We start from the raw sequence: 13,053 nt of genomic DNA on the forward strand, positions 1-13,053 counted from the left end.
AGACCTATGAGGACTCAGACTTTAGGTTTGGACTTCAGAGAGGCGGATTTTAATAAACTCTAAAAGAGGGTAGGAAAATCCAATGGCTGGATGTTCTAAAGCACAGAAATGTCCAAGAAGGATGGGAGATTTTGCTAAATGAAATTCTCACTGCACAATCAGTAACAATCTCGAAAAGAAGGAAGAATTGGAAACAATTAAAGAGACCAGGATGGATGAACACAACCTAAACACTTGCTAAAAAGGAAAAAATCAATGTATATCAGATGGAAAGAGGGAGGCATATCTGAAGAAGAATATAATGCTGTCTACAGGGAATGCAGGGCAAGCATTAGAAGCGCTAAAGCCAGTAATGAGGTAAGGCTTGCAAGGGACACCAAAAGCAATAAAAAAAGGATTTTAGGGGTATTTCAAAAGCAAAAGAAAAGTCAAAGATGCTATAGGATTTTTACAGTATGAAAAGGGTGAAGTGGTCAAAAATGATGTTGAGCACCTTACTTCTATACCAGGAAAGATCTTTGAACAAATTATTAAACAACAAGTATTTGAATAAGAATACATTAATTAACCAGAGCCAGCATGGGTTTGTTGCAAACAAGTCATGCTACACTAATCTAATTTCCTTCTATGATGGAATCACTGACTGGGTGGATCAGGTAAATGCAGTGGATATAGTATACAGTTAGGTCCATATATATTTGGACAGAGACAACATTTTTCTAATATTGGTTCTAGACATTACCACAATGAATTTTAAACAAAACAATTCAGATGCAGTTGAAGTTCAGACTTTCAGCTTTCATTTGAGGGTATCCACATTAAAATTGGATGAAGGGTTTAGGAGTTTCAGCTCCTTATCATCTGCCACCCTGTTTTTAAAGGGACCAAAAGTAATTGGACAATTGACTCCAAGGCTATTTCATGGACAGGTGTGGGCAATCCCTTCGTTATGTCATTCTCAATTAAGCAGATAAAAGGCCTGGAGTTGATTTGAGGTGTGGTGCTTGCATTTGGAAGGTTTTACTGTGAAGTAAACATGCAGTCAAATGAGCGCTCTCCATGCAGATGAAACAAGCCATCCTTAAGCTGCAAAAACAGAAAAAACCCATCCGAGAAATTGCTACAATATTAGGAGTGGCAAAATCTACAGTTTGGTACATCCTGAGAAAGAAAGAAAGCACTGGTGAACTCATCAATGCAAAAAGACCTGGGCGCCCATGGAAGACAACAGTGGTGGATGATCACAGAATTATCTCCATGGTGAAGAGAAACCCCTTCACAACAGCCAACTAAGTGAACAACACTCTCCAGGAGGTAGGCGTATCAATATCCAAATCTACCATAAAGAGAAGACTGCATGAAAGTAAATACAGAGGGTTCACTGCACGGTGCAAGCCACTCATAAGCATGAAGAATAAAAAGGCTAGACTGGACTTTGCTAAAAAACATCTAAAAAAAGCCAGCACAGTTCTGGAAGAACATTCTATGGACAGATGAAACCAAGATCAACCTCTACCAGAATGATGGAAAGAGAAAAGTATGGCGAAGGCATGGTACAGCTCATGATCTAAAGCATACCACATCATCTGTAAAACATGGCGGAGGCAGTGTGATGGCTTGGGCATGCATGGCTGACAGTGGCATTGGGTCACTAGTGTTCATTGATGATGTGACACAGGACAGAAGCAGCCGAATGAATTCTGATGTATTCAGAGCCATACTGTGATACTGGACAATGACCCAAAACATAAAGCCAAAGCAACCCAGGAGTTTATTAAAGCAAAGAAGTGGAATATTCTTGAATGGCCAAGTTAGTCAACTGATCTCAACCCAAATGAGCATGCATTTCACTTGTTAAAGAGTAAACTTCAGACAGAAAGGCCCACAAACAAACAGCAGCTGAAAACCACCGCAGTGAAGGCCTGGCAGAGCATCAAAAAGGAGGAAACACAGCGTCTGGTGATGTCCATGAGTTCAAGACTTCAGGCAGTCATTGCCAACAAAGGGTTTTCAACCAAGTACTAGAAATGAACATTTTATTAATTTAATCTGTCCAATTACTTTTGGTCCCTTTAAAAACAGGGTGACACATGTTAAGGAGCTGAAACTCCTAAACCCTTCATTCAATTTTAATATGGATACCCTCAAATGAAAGCTGAAAGTCTGAACTTCAACTGCACCTGAATTGTTTTGTTTAAAATTCATTGTGGTAATGTCTAGAACCAAAATTAGAAAAATGTTGTCTCTGTCCAAATATATATGGACCTAACTTTATCTCCACTTGAGCAAAGCATTTGATAAAGTATTTCATACTATCCTTATTGAAAAAATGACCTAGTATGGGATTGACAAGGCTATGGTTAGGTGGATTCATAATGGGCTCAGTGACCGTACTCGAAGAGAAATGATCGAGAATGAATTAGATAAGCTTGAACAATGGACAGCAATTAATAGAATGGTATTTAGCAGGGAGAAATGCAAGTTTCTACATCTCGGCAAGAAAAACATAAATTACATTTACAGAATGGGAGAAATAGAACTGAGCAACAGCAAGTGTGAAAAAGACTTGGGTATACTAATAGATCAAATACTGTTCATGAGTCAACAATGTGATGCAGCAGCAAAAAAAGCAAACACAGTTCTTGGATGTATTGGAAGAAGCATAAAGTCTAGCTCATGTTAAGTAGTTATCCCCCTCTACTAATCCTTGTTCAGACCTCATCTGGAATACTGTGTCCAGTTCTGGGCACCACATTTTAAAAAAGACATCGAAAAACTGGAGCAAGTTCAGAGAAGAGCAACCAGGATAGTGAGAGGACTGCAAACTATGTCCTACGAGGAACGGTTAAAGGATATGGGAATGTTTAGCTTGCAAAAAAGAAGTCTAAGAGGAGACTTAATAGCTGTCTAGTGTCTACAAATATCTGAAAAGATGTCACAGTGTAAAGGGTTCATCCTTATTCTCATTTGAACATGTAAACACAAGAAGCAATGGAATGAAACTGAAAGAGAGAAGATATAGATTAGATATTTCAAAAAACTTTTTGATGGTGAGGGTGATCAATGAGTGGAACAGGCTGCCATGAAAGGTGGTGAGTAGGGATAAGCAAACCCGAGGAAGTTTGGGTTTGGTGGGTTCGGCTAAACTTGAGTTCAAATTTCGGTTTGGATACCCGAACTTGACCCTGGACCCGAATCCCATATAAGTCAATCAGGACCCGAACTTTGATGCTGTAAAATGGCTATAAAATGGTCGTAGTAAGGGCTAGGGGGCTGAAAAAGGAAGAGTAATGGGTGTAAGAGCAGGACAATTGCCCTGCAAACAAATGTGGATAGGAAAATGACTAAAAATAAATAACATAATTTAAAAAAATTAAAAATAATAATGTTGAACCAGGAGGCGGAGGTTCAAGTGTAGGAGTGGAGCAGTGCGTTGCGTGTGTTTACTGTACTTGTTAATAAATACATGAAAAAAATGACGTGGGGTCCCCTCTATTTTTAATACCCAGCCAAGGGAAGGCAGACAGCTGTGAGCTGGTCTTATTATGCTAGGAAGGGGCCAATATCCATTTAGCTTCCCAGCCTATTAATATCTGCTAGTATCTGCTTTGCCTTAGCTGGTTATTAAAAATGGGGGACCCTAAAAAAAATAACATGAGGTCCCCCCTATTTTTAATAACCAGCTAAGGCAAAGCAGACAGCTGCGGGCTGGTATTAATAGGCTGGGAAGAGCAATATATATTGGCCCCATCCCAGCCTAATAAGACCAGCCCTCAGCCACCCAAGAAATGGTGCATCCATTAGATGAGCTTATTCTGGCTCTTCCTGATTGCCCTAGTGCATTGGCAACTGGGGTAATGAGATTGGGGATGATGTGAGCTGTTTAATATCCGCTGATATCAAACCCAGGGGTTAGTAATGGAGAGGTGTCTATCAGACACCCCCATTACTAACACAGTAAGTAAAAAGAGAAAAACACACAGACACAAAAGTCTTTTATTTGTAAAAAGCAGTCCCTGAATAAATTCCCTCTTTCCCCCATTTCTTACAAAATAAAATCCGCACAATCCGGCGTAATCCAAATGGAGGTCCCACGACAATCCCCTCTTCCTCCAGTCTACGGAGCCTCGTTAAGAGAACACAGCTCCATAGACTAGAGCTGCAGCTACTGCTGTGTATGATGCTGTACTATGCATGACCCGGTCACTGTGAACTGAGGTGACGTCAGTAAGGTCACCTCAGTACATAGCGGCTGGTTCTCACGCTATGCAGCATCAGTGCTGGACTGATGAACAACTGCTCATCAGTCCGGCACTGGCGCTGTACTCTGCAAGATCTGGCCCAGCTTTTCAACAAGCTTTATTTGGCTGCCGAATATGAACAGTAACACTGATGTACAGTAAGAAGTCCATGTCCGGGGTTTAGTACCGGACAATAGGTGTTCGGTACGAACCCCAAACTTTACAGTTCGGATTTGCTCATTCCTGGTTGTGAGTTCTCCTTCAATGGAAATCTTCAAACAAAGGCTGGACATGTCTGAGATGAGATTAGTGAATCCTGCATTGAGCAGGGAGTTGGACAAGATGACCCTAGAAGTCCCTTCTAACTGTACACTACAGAAGTGTGAGAGAGAGGACTCCGCTGACCATAAGAGCTTACACTCTACACGAGAGAGAGAAATAGAGAGAGAGAGGACCCTGCTAACCATAAGAGCTTATAATCTACACATGAGAGAGAGAGGAAAGAACCTTCTGACCATAAGAGCTTACACTCTACATGAGAGTGAGAGAACTCCGATGGCCATAAGAGCTTACATTCAACAGAGTGAGAGAGAGTATTATGCTAGTGTAGCAACTCACTCGGGAAAATGGGTAACACGCTAAAAACTGCAACTGACCCTGTCTGTTCCTGTACAGATTATAGATCCTGACCCCGCAGCCCCTAGTGGTGCATGCGTGAGCTGAGATAGCCCTAACCACAGGCTACACAATGGCAACTCAGACCAATGCTGCCTGAAAGGGTGTCGGGTGCTTCACATCCCTCCTAAAGAACCGGAGGGCAGAGCAGAGTGTAATTTACCTACCAAAAGGTTAGTGTACTGAAATAGAAAAAAATCCCAGAGTGAGTAAAAAAACCCACAAAATAAAAAGTACTGTAGAAAATATGCTGCCTACTTCCTAAAAAGAAACAGAAGATAGGAGCAAGGAAACGATCATAAACAGCAAAAGAGATAAACCCGGCTGATGTTTCCCTGACTGGCTTAAACTACAGCAGTATGGCTGGTCATCCAATTGAGACTATCACCAGCAGGAAATACCAGCAGGGGGTAGGTATATAAAGCCACACCTGAAAAGGTGATAGATCAGACAAATGAGAAAATGAGAAAATGTTACCCTACAATGACTGCAGCAAGAATAACACAAACTGAGCACCCGGAGAAAAGGTGTATCTGCTGTGGCTCTGTAGACAGAGAAGTCGACTACAAAGTACAGCCTCAAGGGTTCGAACTCAGATGCATGACAGAGATGACCTAACTGACCATATGAGCTTTGACTCTACAGAGAGGACCACACTGACCATAAGAGCTTACACTACAGAAGAGTGAGAGAGAGGACCCCACTCGTTATAAAAGCTTACACTCTACACGATAGAGAGAGAGGGGACCCTGCTTAACATAAGAGCTTACACTCTATCCTACTGACCGTAAGAGCTTACACTCTACAGGAGAGAGAGAGATAGAAAAAACCCTGCTGACCATAAGAGCTTACACACTACAAAAGAGAAAGACTTGCTTAGTGACTGGAGATTGAAAAAGACATTAGCCTGCTTTCTGATGCCTCAGCAGTGTGGTAAATAATTCACTTACCAGGGATAAAGAGACCTCATCTCTGATGCCACCCTGATTCTGTAAATCCGCCTCTCCATATGTCATCTTTGTAAACAGCTAATTTATAAAATGTGAAAAAACAGTCACTGTACATGCATAGTCTCTAACACAGAACTTTCTTTTTACTGTCTCTAAAAGTGTTATGATTTCTCCTCTTGCAGTTTCTGTACTTCTTCTGGTTACTCAGAAATTAGAGAGGTTAGTCTTCACAATGGTTGCACCATGGCTCTACAGAGGACTGTAATAAGACCCCGGATACATAAGGTTTCCCTATAAGTGATTATTTTTTAAGTAATGAGTTGTGATTTTGATGATATTGAAAGAAACTCGTCTCAGGATGTGCGAGTTCCATTTGAAGTTGCAGACTGGATTAGTGGAAAAAGAAGAAAAAACTACACATCCAAATTCCTTGTACACAAACACCCAAATTTTATTTTATTCAATCTTGATTAAAAAAACAGCATGTTGTATTGGTGCGCGTATTCCTTAGAAAACATTGACACATTTCTGGCTTGTAGTCGCCTTAGTCACTATGACTAACTGCACCCTCTCTATAAATAATGTACAACACAAAAACAAGTATAATTATAAAATGACATACACATAAGTCAGAGGATGAGGCACAGGCCTATAAATGTATTCACTTCACACAGTCAGACAGGAAAGATGGAGGAAAATAAGAAAAACAAACCTAACGGAATACAGGGAAACCTCCTGGACCCTAAACGAAAAAGAAAGGAAAGGGTGAAAGGGAGGAAGACTCACAAGCAAACCACAGGAAAAGCAACAGAGATTAACTAGGCAAGATAATCCCTAGCTGAGGCTCTATAACTCCAATTACCTATCTATTTTGAAGAATAGCTAGCAAAGAAAGCAGGTGCAAGGTGAGTATAAAAAGCCCCTTCCAAGATGTGATTGGGCAGAACCAAATAGGGAAGTGAGAGAGCTGAATAGAAGCAAACCAAGGCAGGGAAAGCAAAGACAAGAGAACTGTCAGCAGTTGGATAGAGACCAAACAGACTGTGCCTCAGCAAAGAGGCAAACCGACCATGCAGCAAGAGGTCACTGGAACCAAGCTGTCATGGCAGGAACACTTGTGACAATGCCACAGTAATGGTTGTTGCATACCACAGCGAGCCTACAGGTGTTCACTTCTTTTCTGTTGCAATCTGCCATCTTTCTGATGAAGGTCTGGATGGTAGATCGAAACACCAAAATTGTTATAATACATTGCATTATTTTGGATTGCACTGAATAAATTTTCTTCATAACTTGCATAGCGATGAGTGACGAGTCTTTGATATTATTATTTAAAGGGATTCAAGGTACCTCAAATTAAGACTTTCAAAGATCTCCACTCATGTATTATTATTTAGACATGTAAAGGTTTATATTTTGTATGTTAATATATTGTTGTTAACAGAGAAGCTGCTGTGGTCTAAATATTCCACTGTCACACAATGTGTGTACACCTTTATTCAATGAGAAACATAAGGAGGGGTTAAGGAAGTAAAAGAAGAAAAATGCTCACGGGTATCTATTGTCCATAACATACAGTATATGGTACTCTAGTCATACACTCTCATACATGGTCCCCAGCTGCTTTATAAACACACAGGCAGCCTGCAGCCTCATTTGGGTTTGCCGGTGGACTTACAAGGTACCCCAGATATGGTTATTGGCTACATGGATAACCTAATAAACATACAGGAGTTTTTAAACAACAGTGAACATTTAAATGACATTCATGATTTCACAATGATTTACAATTTTCTAATTTGCTTTTTGTTTCCACTTTATTTAAAGAGAACATGTCATGTCTCCAAATGCTATTAACCTGCAGATAAAGGGTAAATACCTGTTCAGCAGCCTTCGCAGGTACTCAGAGAAACTTAACTTTATTCCTCCTAGTAGAAGGCTTCCAGTCACAAAGGCGTGCCCGGAGCAGCTACAGTCACCCTGACATATTGATGTACAGCTCGCTGTGAACATATGCGCTGCAGAGCTAGCTGACAATCATATGCTGCTCCTCACATGCCCCTATGACAGAAAGCCAGCCACTCTCGGGAGGAATAAAGTTAATTTTCTCTCAGTAGTTGCACTTTCAGTGAGGCGGCCGGGCAACATTGTAACGCTATTAATCTGTAGATTAACCCTATAGCGTTTGGGAACATGACATCTTAATGATGTATAGTCTTGCTTGAAAAATGCAGTAGGTTGTTATTCTTATGAATTTCACATATAAAATGTAAAGTACCTTAAAAAGTCAATGAGGTTTTTCGGTAAAACCTTTTTGTTTCTAATATTATCGACAACACAGCTTGACCAAATCTGCTCTAAGCACCTCTTTTGCATCAAAACATAAAAAGAATTTCTCCAACAGTTTCTAGGGGATTTTTTTGTCACTTTTTTTTTATTGAGTCATAAATTAAAGGTATGGTTTTTCCTAGCACGAGGACCCCAACAAGGATCTGTAATTGATGTGGATTTTGCAGCTGACCAACTGGCCAACGTCTGTATTGTACTCTCATCTGAATGAGCTTTAAAGGTAAGTCTATATGTGACAATTTTTTTCGTCATGCATGAAATTCATCAACTTTGCAAAAAATCTGCAGTAAAATATGCACAAGTTCCATTTACTGTGAATTTCACCCCAGTACATTGAAAGGAATGAAATCTACAATGAAAAGGTTGTCCACTACTTTTACATTGATGACCTATCCTCAGGATAGGTCATCAATGTCTTATTTCCCCGGGGTCCGACACTCGGCACCCCCCGCCGATCAGCTTTTATTGGTGGTGGCGCCTGGAAGTAGTCACTTGCAGAGCTGCTCCGTCTACTTGTAGTGGCTGCCACAGAGTACTACACATCCGCCTCCTATTGATTTGAATAGGAGTTGGATGTGCAGTACCAAGCCCCGGCCACTACACGTAGACAGAGCAGCTCGGCATGTGAATACTTCTGTCCATTGGCAGCCGTCACCGATAACAACTGATCGGCGGGGGTGCCGGGTGTCGGACCCTGGCCGATCAGACATTGGTGACCTATCCAAAGGATAGGTCATCAATGTAAAAGTAGTGGACAACCTCTTTAAGATTGGCAGCATGTAGTTGATATTTGCTTAAACTCATCCCCTTGCTTCTGTATTTCACTGCGAACATTATCTGCACAAATCCACAGCATTTATGTTCCCACATGCATTTATCTTTGGGGTCTAGTCTATTTTTTGCGCATATTGACTGCTGCAATAATTTTAGTCACTATCAAGATATACCATGGTAGACTAAATCAGCCATAACCACAATTGTATTAACCCTACATGCATGGAGTGGATTTCTGCAAATACATACTTGATCAGCTGGTAAAATTTGTCAGTCTTGCTCAATTCAACTAGGAAAAACAATATTGTATGGGGGCTTGAGAGGTTTGTGTGCCAGTGAGGCTTTTAAGTCCCAGTCTTGCTCTGCCATCATTGGATGTACGCTTATTATCTGCTTATTAGCATATCCATTTAGCATGTGAAGGAGATGGAAAGATTCCCTTTAAGTATTACTCATGGAACATGGAAAGTGTCCATTTCCACTAAGCAAAAGGTTATTGTTATTGTCATCCTGACTCATTGTACCATGGTAGAGGTCATTGTGGTAATACGGGATGTTAGGAATCCACTCTCTCTAACATCAAAGCAACTGGGGAACCTCATTTACTGCATATTATGTTGCAAGACTTTGCCCTTATGAAAGTCTTCCTTCTTGATTTTCTGTTCATTATGTTTCTCAAAAGTTTTCTAGAATTCTACAAATTCTTAAGAAGTAATTCAAGAAGATGTCAGTCCTCAGGGATTCTGACAGCCTAACAAATGCATAAATTTTAATAAACCAATATAATACAGACTATTTAACCAGTATAGTCTTATTAACTGGTAAGTGCATTCACTTGGGTTTTATTTGGGTTAATTAAAAGTCACATAAAGTGTACATTATGGGTGTGGGTGTATGTTATGGACTATGCAGCTGATGCGGCTGCTGTGGAACCCTTAGAGAAATAAAGTCCAGTTCTTACGGTGCCCATTTTCTTTGCTTTCTTGTAGGAGTGGATAATATGTACTGCAAATAGTAATGCACAATTGTACTGCAACCTGGAAATTTGTGTTATTAAGCCAAAAGGGAATCTGAACTACAAGTTACTTTGGGTGTACTGTTGTGCACTTCATATGGGTTGGGGCTTCAATGTCCCAAATTTTGCCATGTAACTGTTAGTAAGAATGCACCTTACAGTCCCTTAAGCTGCATTTACACTGAAAGATGATTGTTCTTAAAAATGCTCATGATTATCTTGCAGTGTAAATGTGGCACCCTGCTGTTTACATGGACCACAGGACCCAGGGTGCATGGATGGACTTCTCCACAAGAGGCCCTCATTACATACAAACACCTCTACCCTTCCACCTCATACCACCAGAGGGAGCCCGGATAGGGATATATATATGGAGGGTGGAGCTAGGCAGTTCAGTTAGTTGTTGGAGAGCGTGCTGACGCTGAGAGCGAAGACGCAGCACGTCTGCTGCCGTACTTTGGGCCCCGAGTGTGGCCGGAGGCGAGGAGGAGAGGAGAGAGGAGAGAGGAGTTGAGGGGGCAGAGGAGCATCATAGGCTCACCCCGAATATACAAACCTGACACCGGGTCCGTGCCTACAGGGTCCTTTATACCCAGTAGGGATCACCGGCATACCAGGAGGACTACAAGTCCCTGGCTGACCTGAAGCTAAACCCTTAACAGGACCAGAAACCACGAAGGCCCCAGCGTTACCAGGGACAGTGGTTGCCAGCAGAAGGTCCTACTACCAAGCGACAGGTGAAGGAACAGCACGACACATAAGCTAGGCCCAGTTGCAGGCTGGCCAGGAGCATACAGAGAGGCAGACACGGACCAGGAGGCCTTATACCCGCTCACTGGGGAGAAGTCCTGAAGTGCACCCATCCTACTGAGTACCCAGGACCGTACCTGACATCCGCACCAGTAAAGGTATTGAAGCGAATCCCCTGCCTCTGTCATTTACTCCTGCTGCGCCATTCCGCCTGCACTACAGGTCCCAGCATCACCACCCACCATCAAATTCTACCCTGCCCTGAGGCCCGCTCCACCTGTGGGGAGCCGTTCCATCCCAGCTGCCTTATCAACTGCCTCAGAGGTCTGCAGCAGCACTGGTACAAATTACCAGAAAGCACAGGTGGTGTCACGATCGAACTATAAACCCCATATAAACTTTCCCCCCTTTTAGTTGACTGCCCTGGGCTACGGACCAGGCCAGCCACTGTGACATATCCCTTTCCCCCAGCATCTATCGGCCCGGACTCCGAGTACCCCATTGCCCTGGGGGCGCGACATAAACAGGCTGCCCATCACTCTATGAAAAAGTAAAACATTATCGAATGAAATGATCCTTTGCGCAGCACAAAAGATCATCGTTCTCGTCAGCGCATCATCCTGTGTAAGCAAGAGTCACACTGCCGAGAACCATGGCTGCCTATGCGCACTGAGCAATCTGTTGCATATCTATTACAGATCGCTCAGTGCACATCTTTTACTTTTATAGCCTGTTTACACAAGCAGACCGAACAACAGCTGGTCGGTAAAGGTTTACCAATGCGGAATCTCATCATGCTTGCTGGTTGGTCTGTGTAAACGAGTCCTTAGACACATAAAACCACACAACACTCCTTACATCACAAACTAACAGGGATATTCTAACCTAAAATTTTTCAACTATCCACTAGATAGGTGGTATTACTAGACTGGTGGGGTCACACTACCAACTCCCCCCCCCACCCAAGCAATGTGTCACTTACTGGGCTGCTTGCTGCAGTTCTGATAAAGTCACTGTTTTATTTGCTGCAGACCTACCAGTTATCTGAATGCTGAGTTCTGTATATCCCCTTCTACACAACTGATTGCCAGCTTTCTGCCTATGCACAGTGTACACAAAAATTTGCCAATCAGAAATGGGGGCGAGATTATACAGAGAACATTAATATAAAGGACTACATGGCAGCAGTTGTACTAGTCCTCTAGTGATAATTTCCTGCTGATAAAACAGTGATTTTGTGAATCAGGGTCTCTGTCTATACATCATCCTGCTTTCAAATTTGATTGTAAAAAAACTGGCAACAGATTCCCTTTAAATTATTCTTTGTCCTTAAGTTTGTTCTGTGACCAAAAATTCAGAATATTTAATTACAACTTGTACAGACATATTATTATATCAATATAAATATCATTATTTGTGCTGTTTTGTATTTAGTGACCCATCGTCTGTATGAGAAATTTGTATGCACCAGCAATGTCATGTCTGCTATTCCTTTAAGAACTGCTCTGAACACATTCAGCATAAGAAATATCAGAATCATGTTCTTTTATGTGGTAAAACCTTTTCAAACCTTCCTCCCCCATAAGTGACTTACTGTACGGAAATAGATTTTGTCCACAGTTGTATTTACACTGAGGTTAGAAGTTGACATTTGTGCGTCCCACCTATATTTCTGAGGCTCAAAGAGGGTTGCGCATACAAGCACACTTTATATGTCTGTCAAATTTGTCACGGAAACAATTTGCGAATTAAATACACCAAATAAAATACACTTCCAACTTAGCTGTGTATGTGTGTGAACATTGTGCTCTTAAGGTGAAATTTTGGATCACATGTATAGTACTGTGCAAGGGTTTTAGGCAGGTATAGAAAAAATGCTGTAAAGTAAGAATTGTTTAAAAAATAGAAGTGTTAATAGTTTATATTTCTTTCTAAACATGCAAAGTGAGTGAAGGAAAGAGAAATCTAAATCAAACTAATATTTGGTGTGACCACACTTTGCTTTTAAAACAGAAAAACTTTTCCTAGATACACATGCTCAAAGTCAGGGATTTTGCAGGAGTGTAGTCAGGTGTATGAGTATCCAATTGTACCAAAGGGGTGATGAAATTTCATCATTCATCATTCATCATTCTCAAATGTAGGCTGAAAAACAGTAATTAACTGGAACAGTTGTATTGGAAACTTAAAACTGGGTGAAAAATAGCCAAACTCTGCTACAAAGGTGAGGTTATACAGTTTAATGCCAAAGGCCTTACAGCATGGCAAGGTAGCTATACTTCATCAGCAAGCTGGCTCC

The sequence above is a fragment of the Phyllobates terribilis genome, unplaced genomic scaffold (genome assembly GCF_046119375.1).
Source record: "Phyllobates terribilis strain yellow unplaced genomic scaffold, ASM4611937v1 Scaffold_3__8_contigs__length_932513732, whole genome shotgun sequence".
In the NCBI taxonomy this organism is placed as follows: domain Eukaryota; kingdom Metazoa; phylum Chordata; class Amphibia; order Anura; family Dendrobatidae; genus Phyllobates; species Phyllobates terribilis.